The following is a 15,538-nucleotide window of genomic DNA, read 5'->3' on the forward strand; positions in this document are numbered from 1 at the left end:
TTTAGCTACCTGGGCTGATAACTTGCTCTAATAACGTAAGGAGACTAAAGGCTGCATGCATTGCCCAAAGAGAAGACTAAAGTCTCCACTTTCTCCCCCCACCCCCACTATTTTTTCCTTAAAAAAATAAGGCCCAGCCAAGGTCACTTCAGATTTTGCAACCCAGGTTGTCAAGGTAAACAAACCTTCTTTATTTGCCAAACCCTTGGGGTTTGGTGGTTTGTTATGCTGTGGGTGGGGTTGAGAAAGAAGGGACCCTTAACTTCCATCTTTTCTTCTTGGGTTTGCATAATTTGTTTAAGTCCAGTTTCGAAGGAGGTGTTACAGAGAGTCCCTTAGAACAGGAAATACTGACACATGCTCTGATGGTGTTTCCTGCTTGGCAGGGGGTTGGACTCGATGGCCCTTGTGGTCTCTTCCAACTCTATGATTCTATGATTCTGTGATCCTTCTAATTGGTACCATGATAGGAGTGTTTTAATTGAGGGTGCTTTAATATTGTAAGACATTAAAAAAAATGGTTTTGACAGCGTAGACAAAGAAATTTTGGAATGAATGAATGCATAAACAAATCTGTCTTATGATTATGGATGTGGCTCTGCGTTTTCAGCCAGTTTGGCCTGGCCATTATTAAATCATTACAGCTGTCTCGTTGAGGATGTGGACATTTATTCTGTAAGAACAGTTTTGAATAAAAACAAGATTTGATTTAAAATCAAACTGAATTTGTGGGTTATAGTAGGCAAACCTGAAGGTGAACAAAATTTTGAAGGTGAATTTTGGACACAACGGAGAGATAAAAGATTTGGATTACTGTATTATAAAAGAGGCAGGCGGAAACGACTAACAATCAGACCCACAAAGGGGAGGAGGGAAGTCCAGGAGATTCCACGGAATCTTGTTTCTGTGATGTATGTTTGATATGTGGTTGTAAAATTTTAATCTGAAAACCAAATAAATAAATTTATTTTAAAAAGAGAAGATGAACAAAATAGTTAATACATTTTGTACAAACTATGACTTTGCTTTTATTTAATCTATTTTTGCAAAAATCGTCTGTAATAAAATCTCTGTTAGATTATGATTACTAGCCCTTGTTGATCTGACCTTACATTGGTGTATAACAGCAATGTGCTGTTTAAAAGCTTTATGGCTGACCCCTTGATGGTTCCGGATTTTATTTAGTTTGAATTTAGCTGAAAATTTCACTGGTTGAAATGAAAGGCAAAATGTCAGAGCATGGAAGTGGATGCGCCTTTCCACTCCTGCACACATCATGCTCTTCCCTTGATGATGAACCTAATTGCCAATTTGCTAAGGCTGAATAGCAGGATTGCATGTTTTATTTTTAGTCCTCCTTAAACATTGCTTCAAGATAGCGCACAAATATTGTTATCCAAATGCAATGCAAATGTTGGTTGCAGTTGCTAACTGCAAGGTTAGCTGCACTGAAGTAGACAATGAGATGATGAATAATTCAGTAGGACTTCCTCTTGCTCACTGGTCTTCAATCAGTGAGTTGGACCCTGATCCAAGGTGGGCCACAGTAGGAACATTAGTGCCTTGTAAATATACCATAAATGATTAAAAAATGGGCCCCCAGATGCATGTTTGGGCTAAAGTTGGGCCCTGGTTTTGAAAAGCTTGAAGATACCTGCTCTAGTTGACAGCAGGCTGGATGGTCCTTTCAAAGCTACCCTAGAAGCTACTCTGTGCTCTGTAAGGAAGAAGAAATGGACATGGAGGAAACATCTGCACTAGGAAAATCTGTGCAGATTTTCTGGAGATTCGTTATTCTATTTATTTAGAAAAATGTTCATACTGCTTGATTGTTGTAAAATTTCTCAGTGGAAGAGAAAGCCATTTCTCATAAGTAGCTCTTTGTGGTTTTAGGTCCCCTAGAGATCTAAGTCGTTGAGTTACTATTAGTCCTGTGCAGTAGCCTCAGCCCCAGAGCCATTCTCTAATCCTCTACCTTTTCTTAACATTTATTGACTTTAGTTGCATCAAAAGTCTTGTGTCTTTACGGAAAACACAGTATCTTTGTTCTGTTTAAAAATCAGTGGGAGAGGTAAACCTGCGTTGCAACTGAGCCCCTTTAAAGCTTCTGCTGTGTCACATCATAAGCAAATGGGGTAGCGAAGTCAGAGCTGTCAGGGGTCACTGATAGCAGATAATGCAATGTAGGGCTGTGGGGCAGTGATGAGGAAGCGGAGGCCTGGTCCGAGAGGCCTGCCAAGGCCTGTGGCGAACATGCTGCTGAAGCCGTTGCATGTCTTTGCCGTGGGTGTGGCTTTCACTGTGGATTTCACAAAGATTCAAAACAGACTTGCGATGCACAAAAGCCAACTGAATTACCAGTGGATGCATGTGAGTGGGAGACGGGGGCAACCCAGTGTGGGCTCTGGGGAGAGGCTGTTCTGCGGTGTCATGGATTGCCATGGAGGGCTGGCTGGCAACCAAGCATTCCCACATGTTGGTGAAGTCTGTCCCTTAACAAAATGTCTAACCTGTTTATTAGCAAATTCCCTAAAGCATTTCTGTCTTGTTTTAGAGCTTTAATATATACAAATTTGACACCACACTAGTGGATAGTCTGTGCTTTCTGTCGAGAAATCAAGTCAAACAAAGGTTATCAGCAGAGGGCCTCTCCTGTGCCTCACCTACCTCTGTCTGTGTACAGTCATACTTCATATTACGGACACTTCAGATTACGTGTTTTCAGGTTGTGGACTGCTAGAAACCCGGAAGTACCGGAACGGGTTACTTCCGGGTTTTGCCGCATGCGCAGAAGCTCCAAATTGCGCCTGCGCAGATGCGGCACTTCAGGATGCAAACGCTGCGGGTTGTGGATGTGCCTCCGTCACGGATTACGTCCGCAACCCAAGGTTCCACTGTGTGTGGGACACAGAAAGAGGGCCTTATCTCTAGTCACACACCTAGGCTGCGGAACTCTGTCCGAAGAGAACAATGTTCTGTCCCCTTTTTGTTGGCTTTTGGCTGACAGGAAGGATTTTTCTTTTGGGGGAAGTCTTTGGGTTTTGACCATCTGTCTCTTAGGTTTTATCCTGTGACTGATTTACTGTGTTTCATGTATCTTTGCGATTTCGATTTTGTTAGCTACCTTAGACTTTTAGCATAGTTAAGGCATAAATATGTTTTTTTAAAAGCAAACGAATAATCAGACCTGGAATTGGCTTCAAGGGTCATTGAGGTATCGCTAACTGTAGTCTGCAATGATGTAAATGTCTGTGGGGCTTTGATGGCAGTGTCCCATCTCAGATTGGCCAAGAGCAGGCTCAGCGGTGGGGCAAAGGCTTGGCTTGCATTGGTTCCATTCCTGGCATCACCAGTGGAAGGATTATGGGCAGCAGAACGGCCCGAATTCTGCTATGTTGTTCAGGGTACACAGTGCTGGGTTACGTGAACCACCTGACTTTGTCGAAGTGCTCATTTTGGCAAGGACTCCACAGTGGTGGGACTAGGTTAAAGTTACCAGATTTTTTTCAATGAATCTGGCGACACACTTCAGCTTCAATGGATTTTGTAAGGGGACTGATTCATAAATCTGAGGGCTTAGACTAGGTGCTACGTGAGACGTGGGTGGAGCTTTGAGCATCTTCTAGAAATTACATTTAGGTTTGGGGCAGCTTTTCAGTTGCTGGAATCAGGACAATAGAGAGAAATGAATTTTAGTATATTATATACAGTATGTTGTAAACCTCTTTGAGATTGTTGAGTTTTCATACAACCAAACAGTGTATAAACTGTATAGATAATGATGGTGACGATGTGTGAAGCTGCTTATCTGAATCATGTTTGTATTTTTAAAGTGAGAACGCTTTATGGTTTCAAGCCGTTAGGTTGGATAAAATGTAAAGCCTGAATAAATACTCACTGAGCAGGGTGGAATTTGCCAGGCACTCCTCCACTCCATTCAGCTTCGCTTTCACGACTGGGAGAAAGAGAAATATAAGGCCCCTTCCCATTAGTTCCTTCTTCCTACGAGGAAGCATCTCCCAGTGCCTGTAATCGGAGGAAATATTCCTGCAGCCGCTGGAGCATGGTGGAGTGTCAGCTGTCATTGAGACATTCAATTGGCGCTGAACTTTCCATATGCCTCAGCCCAGCAAGGGGCCCCCTTCCAGCCTCGGGAGGTTTTGCTTGTGGTTGTATTAATCCGCCCTTGAAGGGTTGATTCCTTTTCACTGCTCCCTTGGTGTGTCTGTGGGTGGAGCTTTGTGACAGGGGCTCTGAATTCAGAAGTAGGCTGCGTTTATTAACTCTGAATCAATTAACCCCAACATTAAAAACTGGGCACAGCCCTACCACACCTGAGAACAAGATGGCATGGAAGAAGTTTACTGCTGCCTTCTGAATTTTATTTGAGGACACTTAAAAAAAAAATCCCCAGCCTTTTTTTGTGGCGGGACTGATGATGTTTGCCTTCTGGGAAGATGCCTTGGAAGTAAAGTAATAACCATTTGAAAGCCTCTTTAAATCTCCCCTTTACTGAAGAAGGATTTGGAGAGCGGGAAGTGGCAGTGTAATATTTTAGCATGAGTGAAGAGGGAATTTAAGTGTTCAGCTGATAAATTATTCTGCCTTGACTCCCTCACCTGACTTCCTGTCTTTCTGCCTTTGACGTTGCCAATGGACAAGCTGGAGCTAAGCGGTGGTGGTTTGTCTTAGACCATCAAAGGACAAGGCTATCAAAGGCCACGAACCACGATGGCTGTGCTCTGCCTCTACAGCAGTCTGGCTCCTGAATACCACTTGTTGGCAATCACACTTGCGGAAATGCTGTTGTGCTCAAATCCTGCTTGCTGGTTTCCCATCTGGTCAGCCCCTGTGAGAACAGGATGCTGGGCAATAGGGGCCATGGACCTGATCCAGCAAAGCACTTCTTGTCTTCTTACCTAGTTATTTGCAGCAGCTGTGGAGGGGTCGCAGCAAAATGAAACAGAAGCCTGTTGCTGGCAGGGCGCAGGATCACTGGTTTGACAAGTGGTCGGACCCTGCATCAGTTTGACCCGGCATAATTCAAGTCAGTTGCAGCTATTCACTGTAGTAATCTGCCAATTCAGATCAACAGAATATGTTAAATTAGCAATATTCCCTAAAGGAAAAAAGAGTTGGTTGAATTAATATGGCCATGGATAGATAGTTGTAGGTGTAGATATGTTTTTGGATCTATGACCATATAATGAATTGTGCATTGCACTGGAATTTTTGATGAAGCCCTTGAGTAAATCCCTCTCAACAGAAATGAGGCAAAGAAAAAAACAAGCACCTTGTGGTGTAAGAAACGAGTCTCCCCACCTCAACCAGGAAACATGGGGGTCCTCCTGGCCGCCCAGTGGTGGGTGGAGCCTTCAAGAGCTGCTGTGCCCCTGAGTTTTAGCAAAGGGCTGGGAGTGTGAGCTTCGCTGTGGACGGATTGGCTGGATCACGCTCCTCAAAGCAGCTGCTTTAATCTAGCGCGGGGGGGGGGGGGGAGAGACCTAACTGAATGTGTTGCTTTCTCTTCTGCACTTTTCCTCACAAACTGACAGATTTTGTGTGTGTGTGCATGTGTGCTATGACTGAAATATACATTTTGTAAATGGTAACTTTTTCTTGCTATTTAAATAAGCTGTGTATGTACAGCATGAGAGATTTATGCACATAACAGCTGGGAAGCCGCTTTCTTCGAAATTCCAATGGGTGCAAAAATGTCTTTCTCAAGTCACAGGAAGTGCATTGTGAAATAGACACTTCTGTGGTAATTGGGAGCTCCATTTCTGTCTTCCCTCCATTAATCCTCTTTTTTTTTTTTTTTTGGAATACAATTAGCGCATCACATGCGCTTCACTTGGCCTCCCTTCGTTTACCTCTGACACCTCCTTGATGTTTAGATGTTTGTTTCTCTGCTTTGAACTCCCATCATTGGTAATAAAGACAAACAGGATTTTATTAATAAACATATTTCCTATTAAAGAGATACAATTAGTGTGCATTGTTAGGCAAAACTATATACATATTGAAGTGGGTTTAAGTCTTTTACTGATTTGTTCAGGAGATGGCAAGAATTGTGAAAGGATTTTGGAGTTAATATCCAATGAAAAGCAATTCCTGGGGAAAACAGTTAAAGGATGATATAAAAAGAAACCTTATATAAAAGGATGACAACTCTAAAAATGTATAAATAATAAATGTAATTTGAAGTGGTTTTCTTTTCTTTAAGGCAGCAGGAACATAAAATGCAAAAACCAGGGGCTTGTTTATGCTTTATAGTGTGACTGGTACAGCCATTTTGACATGGTTGCCATTGGGGGGTGGGGCAGGAATGAAACTACAGGGAACCAGAGTTACTTCACAGTTTTCATGGCAAATTGTGTGTCCTGCAGCAAACATGCGTAGTGGGGGCAACCAACATGTACCCTAAAACACTTGCTTTCATGCACTGCTGAGACCTGCTCTTTGTCTTTGCAGCAATCCTATAAAACCAGTTTCCATAAATTTCTTGCCTTGCAGGTCTTGCAAGGGAATTCTGCACATGACTTGAACCCTGCACTCCTCATCTCAGTGTTCACTTTTCTTCCCATGACCATCCTGGCTTCCCTTTTGGTTGCATCTCCTGGAACGCCCAAGGTCAACAAGGATAGTGGACGGAAAAATGGAACTACAGAGTCACCGGCTGACTAATCCTTAGTGGTTTTTTGTTCCAGATGCTCCACCTTTTCAAGAGTTTGAAAGACAAACAATTCAGCAAAACAGGGGTTTAAGCACTGTGAATGTTCAGCAGGAAATTTCAAGCACCCGTCTCCTTGCTCTCCGTCGTGAGAGAGGAGAGACCTATTGCTGCATTGAAGAGAGTTCCACTCCCCCACCCCATCCCATTACACAGCTCCTAACTCAGTATTATCTATGGCTTCTGCTGGGAACAAGTTAAGCAATGCATCCCATTTTGTTCTTGTTGCCACTAAAGCTTCTGTAGAAATTTTCTGTGTTTGAACTTTCTGACAGTAAGAGCTGTTTGACAGGGCAGCTGTCTCCATTGGAGGGAGGTGGACTCTGTTTCACTGGAGGTTTTCAAACAGAGGTTGGGTGCATTGCAGGGAGGTTGGACTAGATGGCACTTGGAGTCCATTGCAACTCTACAGTTCTGTGATGCTATGACATTTCTGTGTTTTACCCCAAGCAGATCACCAAACCTTTTCCAGCTGCCCTGCTAATTCTTTCATTTGTCCATTTGCTCCACCCTCGGGCCCTGTGTTGCCTCGTGCTAATGTCTCCTTGTGTTCTGGCTCCAATCTCTCTTCCTTTGCCCTTTCCTTTGCAGGATATATTGCAACAATTACCGTTGACCTTGTTTCTGAGAGTCTTGCGCAACCCCAGCTATGCTATCATCCACTCCATGCCCATCCATGTTTTCAAGATGTAAATAACCTTCTTTGTCTTGAAATGTTGCAATTTTGAGATCAAGTGGCAGATGTGTGTGCTTGAGAGAGGGCTAAGCAGCTATGAAATTTAAAAGTATGGGTGAGTACATAAGAACATAAGCCTGTGGCAGCCAATGGTTTGTGTAATCAAGCCTTCTGTTCTCACAGTGGCCACCCAGAAGCTGGTGGCAGCCCCGCAACCAGGACACGTGCACAGCAGCACTCTACCGACCAGCGATTCCCAGAAACTGGAGGAGGCAGAGCATGCCAGTCGCCATTGAAGATCCTCTCTCTCCATGAATTTGTCTTATCCCCTTTTAAAGCCATCCAAGTTGGTAGCCCTCACTGCCTCCCATGGAACCAAGTTCCGTAGTTTGTGTGCGGTGTGTGAAGAAGGACTTTCTTTTATCTGTCATAAATCTTGCAACATTCATTTCCTTTGAATGAGCATGGGTTCGAGTATTATGGAAGAGGGAGAAAAAGCTTTCTCTACCCACTTTATCTGTGCTATGAATATTTTTATAAACTTCTATCATATCACCTCTTATCTTTTCTCTAAACTAAAAAGTCCCAAATCTTTCATCATAGACGAGTTGCTGCATCTCCACAGTCATTCTGTTTGCCTATTTTTTCTGAACCTTTTCCAACTCTACAATATCCTTTTTTGGATGAGGCAACCAGAACTATACACAGTATTCCAAATAGGGTCCCACCATACATTTGCATAACATCATTATGATATCGGCAGTTTTATTTTCAGTTCCTTTCCTAATGATCCCTAGCATGGAATTTGCCTTTTTCACAGCTCTCAAAGTAAACCATTCACAGTGGGATCAGGTGTTAAACAGGGATGTGTTACCGATCCAGTTCTATTTATTATGTACATGGCCATGATCCTACATATTGTCGAAGGGAAACTCCCCACCAGGGTGGAAATCATATATCAAACAGACGGAAAGCTCTTTCATCTGAGTAGGCTGAAAGGTTACCATAACTTCCACCATAGAGCTTCAGTATGCTGATGACAACGTAGTGTGTGCACGCTCAGAGGATGACTTCCAAGCCATCCTAAATATCTTCACAGAAGCTTATGAAAAGCTTGGTCTATCACTCAATATCTAAAAAAAATCAAAGTACTTAACCAACAAGCACAAATCAACCCCTCTGCAGTGCCACAAATCCAACTTAATGGTGTAACATTGGAAAGTGTTGATCACTTTTCCTACCTCAGCAGTTATATTTCCACAAGGGCCGACATTGATCCTGAAATCCAGCATCACCTGAGCTCTGTGAGTGCAGCTTTCTCCCGATTGAAGCGCAGAGTGTTTGAGGACTGGGACATTCACAGGGAACTACTAACTTTACACTTGTGAAACATGGACCACTTATAAACGCCATCTCCAAATCCTCAAAAGATTCCATCAACGGTGTCTCTGAAAATTTTTACACATCTCTTGGGAAGACAGACGAACTAATGTCAGTGTACTGGAAGAAGCAAAGATCATCATTGTCAAAGTAATGATTGGGACAACCATGCGCTCATTGGAATGTCAGGAACAAAAGGAGGAAGCTTTCACTTTAGGCACCGCTGTAGAACAAGTTCTCTCCTAGATAATGCCTTCTCTTGTTTTAGACACCAGGGGAACTTGGAGCAGGGTCTCTGAGGAGGAATTTAACATATGAGTTTGAAACGTATGCCAGGAAGCAGTCCATCAGACACCCTTGACCAAATGTAAGCACAAGGCCTTTGAACGGCGCCTGGAAGCTAACTGGGACCTAATGGAGTTCAGAACTGGTCTCACTTGTTCCCGTGGACTGATCTCTCATTGCTGTCTGATAGCTGCCAGTTGTAGTTCCTGAAAATATTTCAGAAGGCAGAGTCCTCCTCCTGTGCATTGCAGGTATCTCTCTTAATGGCCTCTACATAGATGGTCCTAAACACACCACAATCTCCACTGACTTTCATTCTGAGGAACCTGAAACCTGGGTAAAGGGCTTGAGCTCCCCAGAGTCTCTCGCTGCTCAGAGATATTGGGGTGGTGTGTAACTCTATGTATTAACTTTTGCTGCAGCCAGTTCTAGTGAATGCCACCTGGAGCATTTTTTATGCGGGGTAGACACAGGTAAACCAGGTAAAAGAAGTTTTGCCTGATCAGAATTGTGTGTCTTGTGGAATCGGCAACAAAAACAAAATTCAGACATTCTGTGAGGCTTTGAATACGCATAATGGTAAAAGTGAAAGATTTCACAGTACATGAAGTGCTGTAGCCTTTTGTGGAGTGTCTGGATGTGGGAAGTATCCGACTGCATGCACACAGCCAGCAAAGACTGACCTTTCTGAAGGCTTAATTCTTGATCTGTTTCTCAAATCAGCACCACTCTTTGTAGTTCTTTTTCAAAGATTAGCTACAGAATGAGTTTTTCCAACAAGTATTCTGGTCTCCATGGAGCTGATGTCCTCCCTCTCTCAATCTGAATTAGATGAATACAGTATAGCCTATATTCTTGCATTAGTGTTAACAAGGTTCAACTCCCTGTAGTGCTGTAACTATTTCTGTTGCTTTGTGCAGAGGTGTTGGAAGAAAAGAGAAACGCTGGAGCCATCCTTGTGGTCACAAATTACTCTTTCCTTCCTGGACTTTCGGAGCCACAGGAGGAAGTTGGAAACTTGCTTTCTGTTCTCAAAGCCCAAGTCAAGGTTGCTTTTGTGGTCCAAAGTCAACACAACTTGATGGGTGTGAGAAATTTGACTAATCACATAAGGTTGGAAGTTTGGGTAAAGAGGTCACTTTTGGAGTTGCCCGTGAAAACATCTGAATAATGGTAATGATGAACAATAAGTCAGTGAGCTTGGGGACATGGGGGAGGCCACAGAAACCCTTACAGCTGTGTCCCAAGATTATTGCAGGGACTGGCAGGACGCCGATGAGTGTGCACTCAGGAAAGGGGGGGAGTCTGATTCAGGAGAGGGGGCGAGTGATTCGTGGGGAACTGTACCAGCCAGGAGGCTAGAGTCAGACACAGGGGAAGGTTCATACCTGGAAGGTGGAGCACAGGATGGCACAGAAAAAGAGGAGGAAGAGACAGGTCAAGCAAGTGAAGGGACTGAGTACTTCTCCAGCTTCTCCTGCCCCACTGTCTCCCAGAATCAGGAGGGGGTTGAAGAGGGAAGGTCAGAGGAAGCTTCCATGCAGGCTCAGTTTCCGGCTGCATGTGCGCAGCCCATTAGGGCAGGGTACATAAACAAGTGAAGGCCCCCAGTTCCTGCAGCTCTTCCATAGACCCCAGACCTGGGAATAGCTGCCTAGACATTAGACTGGTCTGTGAGGCTATTTGGAGCCATTGAAGTGACTGCGTCTGCTTTGACAATAAAGAGTTAGGTATCCGCCATGTGCGTTCCTTTAGCTGTGGAGCGCCCTTGACAATTACATTGTCATTGTCCTACATGCAGATGAGTACAGCCTTAGCCACTGGGAAACTGCCCCTCTGTCAATCTAGAAGAAATAACTGTAAGGTAGGCCATCATCCCATACCAATATTGCCAGTTAATATTTTCATGTAACTGCATGGGGGGTTGAGACAGCGTGAGTTTTTTGTTTTGTTTTGTTTATTAAGGATTTTCTTGTTTTACAGAAGTAAGTGTAATACCTCATATTTTTTCCATGTAACATTTTTACAAATCTGTTTCATTTGTTGAGACATTAGGGGGAGAAGAAAAAAGAAGAAAAAAGGGTGGAGGGAGGGAAGAAGGGTGGGGGTGGGGTCGGGAGGCGATGTTTCTATTATGCTTAATGTATGTAGGGTTTGGTGTCAGTGCTGCTTGTGCTGTTCACTTGTGTTCCTTTGGTGGTGAGAGAGGTTGGGGTTGGCCAAGATGTGGTTGTTTGTTTGTGATTGGCTGTGGCGATCTTTGTTTTCGTGTGTGAGTGGGGTGGGTGGGTGTTTTGGATCAGGTTAGCCATATTGCTTTGTACGCTGTTGGTGGGTTATTGTCATTGTTTTGTTGGGCTGTGTATGTGATAAAGGGGAGCCATACTGGGGTGAAAGCGTCTTCTTCTGTTTGTCCCCGTGTCAGTTTCAGTTTATTGGTTAATTTTTCTAGTAGGGCTGTTTCCCAGACTATTTGGTACCATTGGTCCATGCTTACTCCTGACAGGTCTCTCCAGTGTCTGGTTATGGTGTTTCTGGCTGCTGAAAGTGAGACAGGGTGAGTTGAGGTTCCCATGGCAGGTTCAGGACAAGAGTGAGTCTGCCCAGACAAATCACTGGACTTTGTTTTAAGCCCAATTCATACATGCAGTCGTCCTGATAGGAGGATGTAATATGAAAAGGGATCTCATGTCTGATTCTCAGACTGTGGTGTGAGCTTGACCCCCTCCTTCCCAGCTCAGCGCAGGAGCAGAGTTAGTCCATGTGGTTAGTCCACGCTTCAAGACTCAGGCTGTTACTCTAAACATATGTCTTCCCCTACGAGTGGGCACACCCAACGCAACCCAAATTCAACATCTGTATGCCACTTTTTCCTCAGCAGTAAGAGTTCCCAGCGGCTCACAACAATAACATCAAAAACATATATAAATAACACTTTCACCAGTATATGCTAGCATAATATATTTTGGAAAGCTTCTTCTTAACAGCAACTCCGAGCGTGTCTTCGGTTTGAGAGAGGCATGTCTCTTGCAGTTCCAATATTTGACCTTTGTATGAAGTGTGATGATTCCAGGCCTGGTCTCCAAAACGTGACCTGTGTGGGCGATCATCCTCCTGAAGAGCCCAAACCCGCTTTGCACAGATCCTTTTGCGACAGGAGTTTGTAGGGTTAAGCCTCTCCCCAGCCTCCCAGAAGGTGCACTGTCAGGTACTCAGGTGTTAACTTGGGAGGCTTCTAGGCCAGTCAGTCAGTCGCGGAGGAGCCAGATCAGCTGCTGTTCTGGGGTAGAGATTACAGAGCTTAATGATGAGCTCCTCTAAGCTACAGCTGATGCCAGACCCTTCCCCCTTTACACCTAATTAGCCTCATTAATGAGCTCTTCTGCTCTCTGCAGAGAGGGCGTCCTCCTGGAATAGTAGGCAAAAATACCTCTCCCAGGTAGATGTTCCGAAACCCTTAATTATGGTCTGCATCTGACTCTTGAGGAGGAGATGGATGGATGAGGGTGCTTTAACCGGAATTGTGCTTGTTTACAATGACCGTTATGCAAGACTGTTAACTCTTAACATGCGTCAGGTTGCTTTTAAATAAATTATGGCATTAACCCACAAAACAAAATAAGACCTTCAGAGATTATGCTACTTAAAAAAGAAGAAGAAGTGGATAGGAAAGGAGGGAGGATTTCTGACCTACTTAGAAGTGAAGTGAGTGCAAATATTTATTTATTTTTTAAAGCGCTTAATTGAGTCCTTGATGCCATGCTGTATTGGATTGCTTGCTATAGATTACCCAGCAAGATTTGATTTATTTATTAAAATTTGCAACTGGCAGTTGTGATGATAAAACATCCTTTAGATTTCCAGCCTGTGAAAGAAAGATGAACCTGGACAATGCAGTGTTCAAACCAAACACTGGATCTGTGGTGGTCCAAGGTGACCTGATCCTGTGAAGGAGGACTTTAGATGAAAGCTCAGTCATCCTAAAAAGACTTGCTAGCAGTCAGAGGAAAATACCAAGTATCAAACTCAGTTTATTACTGGGTTTGTTGTTGTTGTTCAAAAAGAATCTATGATGACTGAATGCGACACAGTCCAAGACAAAACAAGTTCTATTTGTGTACTTCTAACTTACCTAGCATTACGGGTCGGTGACAACACTTGACAAGCAAAAGATATTTGAGAGTTATGAGAACTGGGTACCTCTGAAATATTTGTAAAACCATTCCTGTTTTTCTGAGTTATGCCTTGCAATTAAACCCAGGTCAAGTTTTTTAAAAATGTTTTTACAGCTTGTTTTATGAAGGATGCTGGGTTTTTGGCACACCACCAGGAAAAGGGAATTCCATTGCTGTGGGCTATTGAAGAGAGAACTGTGTGTGTGTGTGTGTGTGTGTGTGTGTGTGTGTGTGTGTTTGCTCTACCAACTTGGCACATGCATGGTGTGAGGAGGGCAAGCACTGCTGCAAGCATGACCAAAAGATACACAAACCAGCCAGATTAGCAGGTGCTGGAGGAACGCAGCAGAGGAGCTGTGCTTGGTGTTTTCCACTCTGGAAATTCCACTTGTTCTGCAGCTCTTTTGTAGTAGCAGCTTTGACACAGGCACTAACATTAAAGGTGTGTGTAATTCCTGGGCAGGCTGATTTTACAGGATGGAAATTATCCTTGTGCACCTCCAGGTTTGGAGGGGGCTGCCTCTGTGCCTTTTGGCCATCTGACTGGCTGCCCATCTGCTCTCTGTCAGAATGCGTTAGGAGTGTGCTTGGACTCGTGCCCCGGAGTTTCCGCGCGGGGCTGGTCATGTGCTTGTCTCCACGACAACTCAAGGAGATGTGTAAACTGCCATGCTCTGAGCCAGATGCTTCTCTGTCCATGTGATCTAATTAAATAGTAGCTTCCCCCCTCCCTCCCCCTCCCCCCTCCCCTGTCTTGATGAAACTCATTGATGTTGCCCTGTTTCCCTGGCAGAGGTGTGAAAGGAAGCTGTAACAGGGATAGAAGGGATCACGGGCTCTGTATTAACACCCTTGCAGATACGCATCGCTTCCATTCTGTGCTGGTCCCTTTTACAAACTTGGAGTTCCAAGTCCACAGTGCAAAACTGGGGTGGGGGTGGGGGTGGGACAAGTCAGAAGCACCCACCAAGTGGAGTCCGTCTGGAATTAAGTTGGTGCTCTTTGCCTCATTTGCAGAAGCCGGGGACAGTTTGCCAACAGTAAAACACCTGCATTTCCCCACCCGCAATAAATGCGCTGCTACATTAGTGCAACAGTGTGTGCACGCCAGGAGAAGGGAAGCCCTCGATCAGTTGGGAGACCCTGGAAGCAGTGACTCACTCCAGGGGCGGGAATTGGGGAACATGCAATAGGCGCTTCTCCCCTTTGGCCTTCGGTTCTAACCCAAGGCTATTGTTCTCACCCTGAACACCTCCCTCCTTGTCTTGGAATGGCAGTGGTGCCCACCTGAGAGGTCTCAGACCTGAGTTCCAGTGAGTTCCAGCTGAAAAAAGCCCTGGTTCTTATGGGGATTTTGTTGCCCCACCCCCACCCCACGCCTGCTTGTTGGTGGAGGTTTTCAAAGGCTCCGGTCCAATGTGGTTCCGTGTCACAATTCCCCATTCTCTGATCTTTCCTTTGTTCCAGCTGTTATGGTTTGGGTTGCTCAACCATTTCTCCTCTCCCCTCACTCCCCCCCTCCCCCCGCTTGCTGCACCCGAGTGAGAATCCCTGCCATACAAGGGATGCTGTACTTTTGACACTAGTCCAGTGACCTCAGCTGATCTTGTGTGGGCAAGATACGCATCGTAAATATGTTGCATTTCATTGGATAATTAGGTTTCCTTGGAGACCATCACACCGCAAGAGCTGAGAAATGTGACCTTTTCGCGACTGCCTTCCATCACCACCTTTGATTAACCTTCCTGGAGCTCCCGTCTCTAAACCCTCCCTCTTCCCCAACCCATCTTCCCCGACGTGGCTGCAAATCGTGTTGTATAGTCAATTAGCAGGTGGAATTTTCATGTCTGAACATGGTTGCTGCATCCAAATCCCAGGGCTAAGGGGAAGCTGAAGACAGGCTGGCATGCACTGTGTTTCCCAGGTAGGGAAGGTGCATCCGTGCTTCCAGGGGAGGAGTCTAGCTTGACGGCCACAGAACACTTGCTTTGCTTGCAGAAGGTCCCAGATTCAGTTGCTGGCATCTCCCGTTGAAAATATTACGTTAGCAGGCAATAGATTTAGAATGCCACAGTCAAGCCACCTAGTTCCTCCCTCATAGAGGGCCACATTATACCGCGCTGGTTTATTTGTCCATGTGGCACAGTATTGTTCTCTGACTCTCTCCACAATCTCAGGCAATGAAAGATACTTCCAAAGAGCTGTTCAGCACTGGAAAAAAGTACCAGTAAAAAAGAGTGGAATCGCTCATCAATCAGAAATGTTGTGGGCTCAACAGGATGCCATCTT

The 15,538-nt window shown here is 44.6% G+C and overlaps 1 protein-coding gene and 1 long non-coding RNA gene across 10 annotated transcripts in view; one reads left to right on the forward strand and one right to left on the reverse strand.

Annotated features, from left to right (window-relative positions):
• DENND1A (DENN domain containing 1A) overlaps window positions 1-15,538 on the forward strand; it is a 270,241-nt gene that overhangs the window by 201,623 nt on the left and 53,080 nt on the right. The window lies entirely within an intron of this gene.
• LOC308468156 lies at window positions 798-4,468 on the reverse strand. Its single transcript, XR_013981499.1, has 2 exons — window positions 3,899-4,468; window positions 798-943 (listed from the first exon to the last, which is right to left on the reverse strand). It is a non-coding gene; the product is annotated as an uncharacterized lncRNA (long non-coding RNA).

This window comes from Podarcis pityusensis, assembly GCF_964106645.2.
Source record: "Podarcis pityusensis genome assembly, chromosome: Z".
NCBI lineage: Eukaryota > Metazoa > Chordata > Lepidosauria > Squamata > Lacertidae > Podarcis > Podarcis pityusensis.